Source organism: Eucalyptus grandis, chromosome 3 (genome assembly GCF_016545825.1).
Source record: "Eucalyptus grandis isolate ANBG69807.140 chromosome 3, ASM1654582v1, whole genome shotgun sequence".
Taxonomy (NCBI): Eukaryota; Viridiplantae; Streptophyta; class Magnoliopsida; order Myrtales; family Myrtaceae; genus Eucalyptus; species Eucalyptus grandis.
Window position 1 is genome coordinate 62,842,035 of NC_052614.1, and position 15,235 is coordinate 62,857,269.

General features: G+C 43.1%; 1 pseudogene; it reads right to left on the bottom strand.

The window, feature by feature from the left end:
- Window positions 1-14,848, bottom strand: LOC120292035 (annotated as a pseudogene).
- Window positions 14,849-15,235: the final 387 nt, after the last annotated feature.

A 15,235-nucleotide genomic window follows, 5' to 3' on the forward strand; every position in this document is an offset into this window, starting at 1 on the left:
CCTACATAGATTATACAGTGAAACTGAAACATGACCCTAAAACTTATCACACAGCAAATTCCACAAACACAATAAACTTTCTGCGAACATGAACACGAAAAATAATCTCTTGCGCCTTCACTCGGTCCTTTCCTTACTTGCGACATTCCTATCAGTAGCACGATGTTTAGTAGTCAGTACTGAATGGCTTGAAGGACTTGAGGTCGAGAAATACATCGGCGACAGAACCAGCGGCTGCAGCAATGGTGATGATAAGGCAAGCCACATTTACAATCTGGAGGAACACCCCTTGGTGCTCCACTTGGGTATTTTCTTCTGCTTAATATACATCTCGACTGGGAAAAAAGACCGTGAGGGGCCAAAAACCTAGTGCTCCGAGCAGGCCAACAATGTCATTGAAGAATGGGAGGAGCATGGAGATGAAGGTGGTCCCGATCACGAAGACCGTCCTCCAGACCAACTGGAAGGGTTTGAGCTCGTAAGGGCTGCACCCGGGGATGCGGAGTTTGATCTTCCTCTCGATGAACTGGCTGTTGGGAAATTTCTCATCCAAGGTCTTCTCAACATAGGCGAATAGGGGTTGGCAGTTGAATTGGTACGCGCAGAGGAGGAGGATCACGATTGCGGCGTTTGCAATGTCGACCATCCAGTATGGGTTGTAGAAGCCGAACCCAGTGAGGAGGTTTTGGGTGCCATATCGCCAAAGGCTGCGTAGCCCGTGCACCCACAGATCATGTAGAAAAGGGTTGTGGCTGCTATGCTGATAAGACTCGCCTTCTTCGTCGTCTTTGATTCAGATGGAGAGGACCGGATGGTGTCCTAAAACAAATACAAACTCATCATGTCAATGATTTCAATTCATCAGAACTATTAACCATCACTAGTACTTTCTTGTGTCATGCATCTGAGAGAGCTCTGGTCACCTGAACTTCAACGAGGATGAGGAAGTACGAATAGGCAAAGGCGATGTCACCAAGAGCCTGGAAGTTCCTCCATATATTCTGCGTTGAGGTCAAGGCCCCGATGTTGATTCAGTGAGACTTCCCTTAATTTTCCCTGTCTCTGAAGATAAAACAAACCAGAAGAGAACACTAAATCAGAACTTCATAACTCGACTCGGTTCTATCACCAATGGAGATAGCTTAGAAACATAAATAGAGCAGTCGAGCAAGAAAAAATTTCATGTGCCTGCAAGTTTGGCAATACTGAGGCCAAGTTCAATGATGGTGTAGGTAAAGGACATGAAGGCGGCACCGATTGACAGCCACCACAGCCGATCGAAATTGGGGATCTGAGATAAAATGATTTCAACGAAGCCAAACGCAATCATGTAAGGATTGCTGTTGATGTGACGCGGGTCCTTCTCATCCTTCTCGTGGAAGCAATTGGACCTCTTGATAGCCCTGCAATGACCATGGAAGCCAATAAAATCAAACTCACATAACTTTTGACACCATCGAAATAGCAATTACTAGAATTCTCACTGCAAATATACTCACATCATGCTGGTGGAAGATGCAATGGTGTAACCAATGGCAACCCCAAATAGGTTCACGTATAGAACCAGCTCAAAAAGCTTGATTTTGAAGCTACCTGGAGAATTTAATCAAAGAGAAGATTTTAGCACCCAACACAACATGATTGGACTTGACTCGGACATTAGTATGTGAATATGAACATGAACACAAATACAAATGTGACATACCAAGATTGTCACGGACAGCACCCATGTAGGCGTAGTTACGGTTGCCGGTGGCGGGGTTGCCAGAGCGATAACAGGTGGTGAGGAGGGTGGAGTTGTAGTAAGTGACAAAGGCGAATAGGAGCATGATGGTGGGGCCGGCAATCCAACCGAGCTGCGCGATGGCCCAAGACAGGGACGGCCCTCCAGATCCGATCAGTGCTGTGATTATGAGAGCGCTCGCTGTCCATACCGTCCCTGCATTCATTCACACACAAGCCAGAAAATATTCAGCGCGTCTTGTGTGCCAAACTGACAAACCAGAAGGACTGTGATCACCGCCCCCTCTTTCCCCCACCGAGCCTTCGGCGATCGACGAACCATCGCGCTCGACCGACAAACCGCGACGGCGGAGGCGGAGGCTGCGCGGTGGTTCGTTGGACGAGGGCTCGGTCGTTACTCGGAGGGGCAGAGAGAGAGAGAGAGAGAGAGAGAGAGGGCACAGCCGGGACCTCTCCGGAGAACCCGTTGTATGACAGGTTCAGCGTCCCCAAGAGGCTCCTGAGCTTCGCGAGCGCTTTGGGGAGCGACCCACTGAGCGAGTTGGAGGACAGGCCCAAGTGGGCGAGGTTGCGGAGGTTCTTGATCTGGGTCGGGATCGGACCGGAGAGCGAGTTTAGGGAGAGTTCGAGAGAGACGAGTGAGGTCGCATTGAAGAGGCGGGAGGGGATGGGCTTGGAGAAGTCACTGCCGGCGAGGTTGAGCCGTCTGAGCGAGCCGAGGAGGCCGAGCTCGGAGGGGATGTAGCCGAAGAGGTTCTGACTGTCCTGAGATCACAACATCGGGTTGACGTGAAATGATTGCCAGGCTAGGCTACTTGCGAGATATATTTCTTTTTTCATTGAGTGTGTTTTATTGCACGGCAAATATTAGGGTGTCAAAAAAATCCGTGCGGACCGGACTGGACCGGCCCTGTCCAGCCAGCCCGACCTTAAAATTAGGGTATTTTAGGGTTGGGTCTTTTTAGGTGTTGTTATTATTTGCATTATGGTTGGGTCTGACCCGAGTTGGCACTGCTTTTTTCACGGACGAAACACCTAGTTGATCAGTGCTGGCACCAGCCTAGCCTGACCTAATCCATTATATGATATTTCGGGTATTGGGTATTGGGTCAGGTTGGGTCAACGCACATCTATGGTTTCGGGGTTGGGTCGGGTATCACGAAAAACCAACCCGACCCGACCCATTGACACCCATTGGCAATGATCTTGAAGACAGGTGACTCTTTATGGTAGTTCGTCCTAGTCTCTCATAAACAAGTCAGGGTTAATTTTCACTTCACTCTTTCCGGAAAAGAAATGAAGACAACAATAAAGTTACCTGTGCATAGAGGACCACGGTCGAAGCATTCGGAGCCATTTTCTCGGGGACATCATTGGATGCATGGACGACCTGGTTGTTTGGATTCTTCATGAGAGAGAGAGAGAGAGAGAGAGCTGGATAATGGACTTGAGAAGAAGGAATGAGAGTCGGAGACTCGGAGAGGTGCAGCGAGGCCTGAGGGTGGCTAGAGCTGGGAGTTATATAGCTTAGAAGCACCAGTAGGACTGTAGGACTGTAGGACCCGTAGGAACAGTGACAAAGACATGCTAAAATGACGATTTTGCGGCGTCGAATAAAATGCAACCAGTATTAAATGCACGTTAGGTCTTGTCTTGTTTGCACGTATATGCGGAAAGGTATCGTAAAGGGGAAATTAGGAATCGTGGAAAGTCGATTTGCACGCAAGTAAAAAAGGGTGGGGTCAGCAACCCAAATCATCCTCTAAACCCCTGTTTTTTTACTCTTGTTCCCCTTTTCCGCTCTTACCCACGGTAGATTTCGTCATGGCGTCTACGGGTTGCAGCTTCTCCCGGATGGTCGTCGCCCATCAATCGGTACCCAATTTGACCTAACGATCTCTTGCCCTTGGAAATTGGCAGATTGCATGCTTCATCTCTTTAATAATTCTATCTCTGATTGTTCTGCGGAATCTTCTGCACTTGGATAATGGCCGAATGCATGCCTTTCCATCTGCGTTTAATCTGTTTTCCTGCCGGATTCTGCTCTTAATCAGCCTAGCCGTCTTCATATATTACATTCGCCGCGATGAACAATGGACTGCTTGTCTACTCGTAACTGTTCTAGTTTCATTTTGAATTGAGATAATTCTACCTTGTGGCTCCCGTCCTATGGCTTCAGAAGACCGCCATGACTCCTTGCAAATAGCTGCCTTATGTAAACGGTTGGGACGACTATGTTTTGCACAGGAAATAGAGATATGGGGAAGAGGCTCCCCACCAGAAAACTTAGAGAAATGTCGTCTGTTACTAGTGGGTAAAGTCCTATCGAAATCTTCTATCAACTTACAAGCCTTCCAAAGTACATTAAGGCAAGTTTGGCGAAATGACCAGGTTGAGATTTCTCACCGAGAGGGCGGCCTGTATATAGTGAAATTCAAGTCAGAAATTGATAAACATAGGGTTATGGAGGGAGGTCCATGGCTCTTTTCAAGTCAATCAGTCATTTTCAAACCATGGATTCCTAACACGCCTTTACACTGTTATGATTTTAGCTGCTGTGCTTTTTGGGTTCAAGTCTTTGGGCTGCCGTTGGAATGGAGTATAGAGTAGGTGATTTGAAAAGCATTGAAGCAAGTTGGTGAAGTAATAGAGATAAAAGCTGACCTTAACGAAAGCTCAATCTGAAGAGCCGCAAGGGCTAGGGTTGAAATAAACCTGGACGAACCTTTACAGTTTGGCAAGTTGATATGCCTTGACGGGAAAACAATGTGGCTCGATTTCAGATATAAACGGTTGTCCCACTTTTGCTATTCTTGTGGGAAAATAGGTCATTATGCCACGTATTGTCCAGCATATCCGTTTGAAGAAGCCCAAATGGACGGTAAAGATAAAATGGCTTACGGACACTAGTTGAGAGCCGAGGTCCACGAACATAGTCTTTATTGGCAAGTGTTCTACCAACCACCTGAGAGTGTAGCACAAGATGAAGAAACAGTACATGAGACACCTCCTGCTTTGCTGCCAAGCGTTCCGTTGTTGCCTAAACCTAATAATGCCGAAGTAGTAACATCGCCTGTAATAGCAACTCAGCCCCACTATGACCAAGTAGCACCTCATTAGCAACTTCCATAGACTTTGATGATAATGAACAAACCTCTCACAACAGCTTCAATCCCTGCAAATGAGAAGCAGAAGGGAATCATCAATCAGTCCAAGGACATGCAAAACACAAAAAAAACAGAAGAGTACCAGAGCCATTCCAAAGGTGGGATTAGCCAAAAAACAGAAGAAGTATTCCCCTTATGACATGCGGCACTCGGCATTTAATGATTTTGACGATACTCAATTTATGGACACAACAATTCTTACTGCAAATGAAGCGAACCAATGGGCGTCGGTGGCTGGCCCTAAACAGCCACCACAGCACAAATGAAGTTAATCTGTTGGAACTGTCAGGGTTTGGGCAATCCCCTAACAGTTCAAGCATTAAAGGCCTTGATGGCTAAGGAAAAGCCCGACTTACTATTCTTAATGGAAACCAAAAACCATGAGACTATGATTCAGCGGTTGCAGAGACGATTACATTTCAGCGGCTCTTTTGTGAGAAACCCAGTAGGTCTTGCGGGGGGTTTAGCAGTTTTTTGGCATGATAATCTATCCTTAGAGATTGAACTGTGTTTTGACTACTATCTTGATATGCTCTGTCGTGATTCAATGGACGATCGACTGATGTGAATCACCTGTCTTCATGCTCCATCATCCTATCACAATAGACAACAACTTTGGGACCAACTTCGAAGGATCAACACTGTTAATACTTTACCTTGGATTTGTGCAAGGGACTTTAATGAAATTCTTTATCCTTGGGAAAAGGTAGGTGGGTGTCAGACCAACTGGTTTCATCTAAACTCCTTTCGAAATTTCATCAATGATTGTGCCTTCATGGGATCAGGACCTTGGATGAAGCCGGTGATGAATTAGTAAAGGAACGCTTGGATCTCTTATCAACATCAGCAACATATAGAAAGTGCCGAAGGTCGTTCATCTTTGAAGCTTATTAGAATCAGCACCAAGAGTGACAAGAGATCATCTGTACTACATGGAACTCATTTAAGGAACAAAATTCTGGTCTTTTACATCAACTAAGAATGGTCTCTCTTGCCTTACAAGATTGGAGCCGTTCTAAATTTCAAAACGGCCACTTGAGTGCAAGCCTTACAATAGTAGCTTCAAGTTATTATAAATCAACCATACAACACCGGCACTGGAAAAGAGGAAGCTTCTCACCTTCGAGAGGAGATAAGACAAATTTGGCAGCAAGAAGAGCAGTACTAGGCTATGAGATCTAGGATTAATTGGTTGCGCTGGAGAGACAAGAATGCCAATTTTTTTCACGCAACAACTATTCGACAATGGCAAAGAAATAGAATAGGTATGTTACAGGATGAAAATCATAATTAGGTGCGGGACGATAAGGCGTTGAAGGAGCTCACATTGGATTATTTCTCAAAATTGTATACTACCGTGGGTCAACGTAACTACGGTCCCATTCTGGACCAATGTCCATAGATTGTTTTGGCAAAACTGAATGATCATCTAACAACCCCAGTCACTGAGGAGGAGGTGAGACGAGCTACTTTCTAGCTGGGGAAAACGAAAGCTCTAGGCCTGGAAGACGGACTGAATGGGCTTTTTACTAAACCCATTAGGATATATTTTAGGAAGACTTGATCAGATTAGTAAGAGACTTCTTTAGTTCGGGGGTGTTGCCTAGCGACCTCAACAAGACGGTAATAACTCTCATTCCCAAAATAAATCACCCTGAACATCTAGATCAATTTCAACCGATCAGCCTCTGTAATAATGCATACAAGGTTATATCCAAGGTTATGGCAAATTACCTAAAACCTGGCTTAGTGAACTTATCTCAAAGAGCAGGCCTTTGTAAGAGGAAGACAAATACAAGATAATGTATTAATTGTCTAGGGGTTCTTCATCAATTTAGAATAAGGGAAAGGAAGCAACATTTCAACGTACTCCTCAAGACGGACATGCAAAAGGCATATGACAAAATTGAATGGGATTTCCTAAAGATGGGTTCATCCAAGATGGGTTTAGTTGGTGATGCAATGCATCACTACGTCATATTTAAGTGTTAGGTTTAATGGAGAACAACTATCTTACTTTCGGCCATCAAGAGGTCTCCATTAGGGCGACCCCTTTTCCCCTTATATCTTCATCTTACTGGTAAATCTTCTTTCAACCCTTATTAACCAAGCAGTTCACATGGGCCACCTCAAAGGAATAAAGCTAAACATGTCATGTCCAACCCTCTCACATATTTTTTTTCTTGATGACTCGTTTTCTTCCTAAAAGGGTACTATTTTGAATGTCAAAATCTTGCTAATATCCCTGAATCAATGTATGGCAACAGGACAAGTTATCAATCGAAACAAATCAGGACTATTTTTAGTAAAAATTGTCCGTTGAGTCTTCAAGAAAATTTAACAGATGTATTTAGAATGCCGGTACTGCAAAAGTATGGCAAAGATCTAGGTATTCCTTCAGCGTGGGGTCGATAAAAAAAAGAGATGTTTGCTTGGCTACTAGGTAGAATAAATGCAAAACTTGAAGGTTGGAAAGAAAGATTACTATCCAAAGGAGGAAAAGAGATCCTAATCAAGTCGGTAGTACAGGCAATCCCCCATTATGCAATGTCCATCTTTAAGCTTCCTTTAACTCTTTGGAAGCTCATTGAAAAGAAAATCTCTTGTTTGGTGGACGAATGATAATACCGGGGTTGGGGTGCATTGGCAGAAATGGGAATTGCTTAAAACTGGCAAGGACGATGGAGGACTAGGCTTTCGAGACTTAATGGCGTTCAACAAGGCGATGCTTGGTAAGCAGGCTTGGCGTTTAATTCAACAACCTCACTCTTTGTGGAGTCAAATTTTCAAGGGGCTGTATTTTCAATCAAAGAATTTCCAATCAGTAGATAAAGGCTCACGCCCTTCAGGGTTGGCGAGTCTTCTTCTAGGCGAGAGGCCATTCTACCTAATGTACGATGGTTGGTTGGGGATGGTCAGAACATAAAGATTCAGGAGGATAGATGGCTATCTATAGGGACTTTGGCCGGACCAGCCGCAAGAGGGGAGCCAAAGAAGGTGGCTGACCTCTTTGATCATGTCAATCAAACTCGGAAGCTTCCTCTACTTCAACAAATGTTCGATGATAAGGTAATTGCAGAAATCACTACAATCCCTATCAGATCTTTCTATGCTACTAATCAGTTAGTTTGGACAGCTACTAAGGATGGGATTCACATAGTGAAAAGCAATTACAAAACCATTGTCAGCACAGCACGCATAGAGAATGATCAACAAGCCTCCACATCGCACCAACACCCCAGAATATTTTGGCGCAAGATATGGACTATGCAAACAGCACCAAAGATCCTCACTTTCTTATGGATAGCTTGTCATAATGCCTTTGCTACTAAAGCAAATTTATTTCATCGTCATATTAGCCCTAATCCTATATGTAATCTATGCAATCAGAGGTCTCCAGAAACCTTGAACACCTTTTCTTTTTCTATTCATGGACTAAAGAAGTATTGAGTCATCCTTAGCTCAACATTTCCATATCACCTTATACAGTGCATCGTCTAAATGATAGGATCACAGAAAAGGCAACAAATAAAAGACTCTTACTTGGAATGGAAACAATTGCACAGGTCTTGTGGCAGATCTGGTGTATGCGCAATAACTGGATTTTTCGTCGAAAGCGTCCCGACCTCGATCGGGCAAGTTGAAGACATTTGAGATAACTAGTATAAGCACCTAGAGGGGATGAATAGGTGCACAAACAAATTTTTGAGATACAGAAGCGATTCTAGAATACAATCAAAGTAAAGTAAAGGTTAGGGAAGAGAGAAATGAACACAAGATTTATAGTGGTTCGGCTTATTCCAAGCTTACGTCCACTCTTCCGCACTGACAGCCCACCGGCTGGATTTCACTATGAACAAAAGAGAAGTTACAGCATAACTTTTCCTTGATTCCTCCTCAAGGTTTCTCATGAATATAGACTCTCTTTTGTTTACACGATTTTGCTCAACAAATGAATTGACTAAGAACAAGAAGTTTCGGACTTTGGAATTCTTCTATCGTGCACACTCTCGAACAATCGGAACGTCTTCCTTATATACTTTTTCATGCCATCATACCCGTTGGCACTTACCAAAGGAATTCCTCCAATCTACCCGTTGGACGGAATCAATTAGGAAGATCATTCGAGCTATTAAAGGAACATGTCGATAGCCCATCAATCATGTTCGCCCATACAATCAGGATCTCGGTTTCTATAAGTAGAACCTTCCAAGTATACTTTGCCAATCAACGGATCCTTAATCTTCAGATCAATTATGATCAAACAAAGGATCTCGTTATGTCATATCCAGCCAAGAGATCTTCTCCAGTCGATAAGGTCACATCCTTAATGAAACATCCAGTTATGGAAAGCCTTTCTTCAACGGATTAGAAACTGTCAATGAGGATAGACATTGAGTCTTGAGTCTGGCTGTCCGGAGGTCTTTAGACTTTAAATAACAGAGTCTGCAAGCCTTCAGACTAGACTGATAGAAACATTTTGTCAACTTCAAAACACTTCACGATGATTTCTCCAACAGACGCCATTGCACAAAACTGCATCCACAACTCTTTTGCTCAATGCCAAAAGAGATTAGGTCAATTTCTTTGCTGTCAAAAACAGGATATTTGTGGCGACCACCAGATCGCGGACACCTGAAATGTAATATTGACGACTCTGATTATCCAAGTAACCGAGAAGGAACGATGGCATGCATTAGCCGAAATCATCAGGGGATTCTCACAGATGTCTATACCAAAAGCTTCCCTGCCGCTTCTGCGTTTCAAACTAAAGTGCAAGCACTTACCTTTACTCTGCATCACTTGCTGCATCTTGGTCTCAACACGGCAAATCTTGTGATAGAGTCGGCGCAGAAATTGATTGACACGGTTCAAACGAGAAAAGCAGCTGCCATGGGAAGAACGAGCGTTGTTCGTCGAACTGGAAGCGTTGCTTGCTGTTTACCCTAACTTGCGACTTCAGTTCTGCAGAAGGGAGGCCAATGGAGCTGCAGACTGGACCACAAAAGCCCACGGCCGATTTGACTTGGCCCGCAACTGGAACATTTTCACTCCTTTTATTTTGCAAGACCTTGTAGTGGCTGATGCAATTGCAGGTGTAATGTTAGCTTTGGTTGTAATATTGCGACTTTTGGCTGCAATGTTATGACTACTTAAATAAGAACTATCTTTTCGACAAAAAAAAAAAAGCATGGGGTCGGCATCCAATAGTCAGCCCCTAGTGGTGTGCGGACTCGGTGGGGAATGTCATTGGGACTCATTGCCAAAAGATTGATGCTTATTTGCATTTGGGAAAAGTGTTCCAAAAGTCCTACAACTTGTCACGAAAATGCATTTCAGTCCTAAAACTTGCAAAAAGTGCATTTAAGTCCTAAAACTTGTCAAATTATTTTAAACGAGTCCTTAGATTGACGCCGTTAGCATTTTCCATTAAAAATGCCGACGTGGCATTTAAATAATTTTTTATTTTCTAGGTGTATTTTTTAATTAATTTTAATCCATTTTTAAAAAGAAATTAGATTTTAAAAATAAAAAAATTAAATTTATTCTTATCTTATTTTCAACAAAAAATAAAAAGAAAAGTTAAAAATTTATTTTAAAATTGTTAAAAAAAAAAAATTAGTGCGGCTCTCCTCCCCGCCACCGCCGCCGCCGCCCATCACCGGAGGGCCGGGCGACGGTCGCCCGGCCCTAGGCGGGGTGGCGGGCCTCGCCTGCCCGGGTGAGGGTTGGCGACCGTCGTCCACCACAGGCGAGGCCTCGTCGGCCCTCGCTTGGGGCCGACGAGATCGCAGATCTGCAGGCGAGCCTCGCCGACCCGAGCGAGGGCCGACGAGGCCTCACCCAGGGCGGGCGACGGTCGTCGGCCCCCCGTGAGGGCGGCGCGGCTCGCCCAAGGGGCGACGGCCGTAGGCCCCTCACGAGGTCGGCGGGCCCAGATTTGGGCACCCGCACTAGAGCGGAGCGAGGGTGCCTCGATTTAGGCCCGTCGGCCCTCACGGGGGGTTGGCGGTCGTCGCCGGCCCTCACCGGGGGGCAGCGGCGTAGCCCGCCCTAGGCGAGGCCTCGTCGGCCCTCGCTCGGGGCCGGCGAGGGCCGACGAGGCCTCGCCCGGAGCGGGTGACGATCAGCGGCCCTCGCCTGGGGCGGCGCGAGCCCGGCCACCCCGCCCAAGGCCGGTGACCGTCGCTTGGCCCCTCCGGCGATGGGTGGCGCGGCGGCGGTGGCAAGGGAGGAGAGCCGCGCTAATTTTTTTTTTTTTTTAATAAATATTTTAACTTTTTAAAAAATATTTTTGGTAAAAATAAGATAAAATGAATAAATTTGATATTTTTAGTTTTTAAATCTAATTTTTTAAAATAAATAAAAAAGTTCACGTGGAAAATAAAAATTATTTAAAATGCCACGTCAGCATATTTAACGAAAAATGCTAACGACGTCGATCTTAGACTCGTTTGAAACAATTTGACAAGTTTTAGGACTTAAATGCACTTTTTGCAAGTTTTAGGACTGAAATGCATTTTCATAACAAGTTGTAGGACTTCGGAACACTTATCTCTTTGTGTTTTTCTATTTTCCCAGTGAATCCTATAAATATGATCAATCTAGAGCATAGACCACTCGTAGGCAGCAATAATGGCAAGGGGAACCGACATGGGAGAAACATTCGAGGGTCTTTACAAAATGGGAAGAGAATTTGGTTGGTTAATTAAAAAGAAAGCATGTCATAGGTCACCTAATGATAAAGTGACAATGGTCTTTCAAGTGTCTAATAATAACCTGATAGGTATTACACGCATATTTTTGAGTTCCTAGCAAAATCAAGTTTGATTAGCTATAGTAGCGAGTTGAAGAATAACAAAGGCTTGCTTGCATTTTTTCCCCCTCAAAACATGGTAGCATGTCATATGTTAGTTGTTTATCCGGCTACGTTGCTTCCACTCTCGTTGGTGCATTGGATTAATGCCCGAAAAATTTTGTCGGCCAAATATTCCGATTAAAAGGTTACCACTGCATCTCTAGATGGATAATACAAGAGGGAGTTTGCTCATGCACATGGAAATATTGCTTTCTCCTCTTTTCTCCACTATCCGCCACTCCCATTAAACAATTTCCATGATCGCATGTTGACTTCATCCATAAGCGGTTGGACCTTTTCGGTTGTGTAGTGGACCTGACTAGTCTCCATAATTCCAGTCTCCTCAGGGTACATTTTAATGTCTCGAAAGAATCGAAAAGAGACTTACTCCGACCAGATGCTTAGTAAAAGGACTTTATTTGAAGATAAATAGAAGCAACTCATATGATTTGACCTAGAAACAAGAAGAATGATCAATTATTCTATTTACAAATGTATTACTAATAAAAAAGATTACTTGTTAAATAATCCGTGATTAGACGTATTTCTTTACACGGCCGTCTTGTACTCTGCTTTTCTTTTTCCATTTATGAATCTCACATTCATTTATCTTTCTTACGTGGGATCAGCATATTGGGCAACACAAAATATAATAAAATAAAACAAAAGCTTTCCATCGAATAAGTGTTTTAAAAATCGGACATATATCAATGAAAAATGGAGCTGATGATCAAGCTTTTGGAGTTGGCGCAAGAGATCATTGGTAACATCTTCTTAAGCTTATCAAAACGATGGCCACGCATATCTCCAAGATAAGCAAAATGTCCCCGTCCAGAAAAAAACATGCTATGGATCTGCAAATTGATTGTTGCTGACAAAACGGTATAATTAAAACCAATCGATTTCAATCCTTACATTGTCTTTCGGGTTTGAAAAAGGGTTGTGGAAAGACGCGCTTTTGAATCCCGGGACGAGTGAAGTAGTCCACGACCGTCTAGTCAAGCTTTGAATTTGGCCTGATTGGAGAGAGAACATCGAAGAGTGGAGGGAGGACGCTCATCCGATTCCATGTCTATAATAGTCGCTTCGAGGAGGGGAGCGGAGGAAATGATATTAAGCCTAATAAACGTGTTGTCTTAATGATGATGATTATTGCTAGGGAAGGTGGATTTATGTCGTGGGACATGCCCGACATCTGAACTTTATTTGCCAAAACTTGTCAGATACCCTCGCGCTCCCTCTCTCTTCGGTTAATGTTTTTACTTTTTCTTCCTTTTTTTATTTTTCCTTTTTATTTTTATTTTTCTTCATTCTCTTTGTTAAATTTTGTCTCGAGTTTGAATATTTGCAAAATGCGATCCACTTAGATAAAAATGTTTATTATTTAATTATGAAGATATTTTTCTGATAAAGATAATATTCAAGATTATGCACAAGAAAGGAAATTTGAAAATTTTTTAGGTCTTGGATGTCTTCGGTCAACAAAGGAAGCTTCGTTGGACTGAAAAAAAGGTTTCACTTTTCCGGAGAAACCTAATTCATATTGAAGAAAAAACCAAGGTGGGCCCATAGTCAAAACTTTGACTCTGGGCACATGGTTTCTTTTACATGGAGAAGTGAGCTGCACGTAGGAGCCACAAGATTCAAGAAGCCACACAAGAAAGACGTCCAGCAGTGCGAAGTTTTGAATCGGAACGTGAAGCGGTACGTACGTGGACCAAAGACGAACGTTGGAGTTCTTGATTTTGGCGTATATTGAATATTTCATTTTGTGCTTAAACGCATGGTAATTTTATATAGTGAGTCTATATCCAAGTGAGTTGATTATTTATAAATACTTTGAGTTTTGAGTTAAATCTAGATGTGAAAAATACTTGAGCGTATGAGCGATTATAAATTCTGATTCTTCGATTATAGTGAATTATTTGCTACTCGCTCTCATCGTGGACGTAGATATTGATACTCGGATCGAACCACATAATTTTCCGGTGTCTTTATTATTTTTTGTTTATTTCTCTAGAGTTTGCTCGTTGATGTAAATTGTTGTCGTCTTCGACGGAGTGAAACACTGAAAGGAGGAAAAAGAAGAAGAAAAGAGGAAAAAGGAAAGAGAAGAAAAAAAGTAAAAACATTAATTGAAGAAAAAGAGAGGGAATGCACAAAGTAAAAGTAGGAAGAAGAAGAAAAAGAGGAAATAAGGAAAAAAAGTAAAAACAATAATTGTAGAGAGAGGGACGCGAGGGTATCGACAAGTGGATCCCGAATCGATACGTAGCGGGCATCGAGTGGACTAGTACAAACAAGTCTACACTTGGGCACCTAATATTTTCTCATGATTGCTAGGCCAGGCTACTTGTGAGGTATATTTCTTTTTCACTAACTACGTTTTATAGAAAAAATCTTCCTTTTTCCTTGTGAAGAATATCTCAAACTTTGCCTTGTTATTCCCTGGTTTGGTGGCGGTATCGACATTATGGCATGACAAATATTAAGGTTGTCAAAAAACCCATGTCAGCCGGACTCGTCGACTTGACTTGGCCCAACCCTAAAATTAGGAATTTTGGGGTCAGGCCTTTTTAGGTGTTGGTATTATTTGGGTTAGGGTCGGGTCAGATCAAGCCAAGCCGGGCCAACATTGGTTTTTTCACGAATGAAACACCTAGCTGATCAGTGCCAACACTGGTTTTTTCATAGACGAAACACCTAATGATTAGTGATGGCACTGGCCCAGCCCAGCCTGACCCGTTATATGATATTTCATGTCAAGTCGAGTCGGGTCAGGTCAAGCGCACATCTATGGTTTCGGGTTGGGTTGGGTATCACGAGAACCCAACCTGAGCCGACCCATTGACACCCACTGACAATGATCTTGAAGACGGGTGATTCTTTATGGTAGTTCGTCCAAGTCTCTCATAACAAGTCAGTGGTAATTTTCACTTCACTCTTTCCAGAAAAGAAATGAAGAGAGAAACAAAGTACCTGTGCGTTTGGGACGACCGTCGTCATCAAAGCATCCGGAGCCACCTTCTGGGGGGCCATCATTGGATACATTGGAGGCCTGGCTGTTTGGATTCTCCATGACCAGCTGTATGAGGTATATATAGCTGTATACCGTGAAGTGGGTCAATAATTAACACGTTCATTTCAGTATCTAGAAGGTCTTGTTGGCATCCATCCGCTAAATGCACATTCTGTAATTAATAATACAAGCCAATTACATTTTTATTGCTTATTGCAGAATTTTCTTATAGTGATAAAAATACATTTTTATTGATTTATTTTTGTAAGCATTACTCGCAATTATTTTTAGAAAAACGTTTTCCAAATCAATTGTTTTCCACAAAATTGATTGAACTTTAATAACAAAAGAATCTTGTCTTTTGCTCATTGAAAAAGAAGAATCTTATTTCATTCAAATATGCTATGAAAATTGCATTTGTGCTCTCCAAAAGTAGACTATATTTCC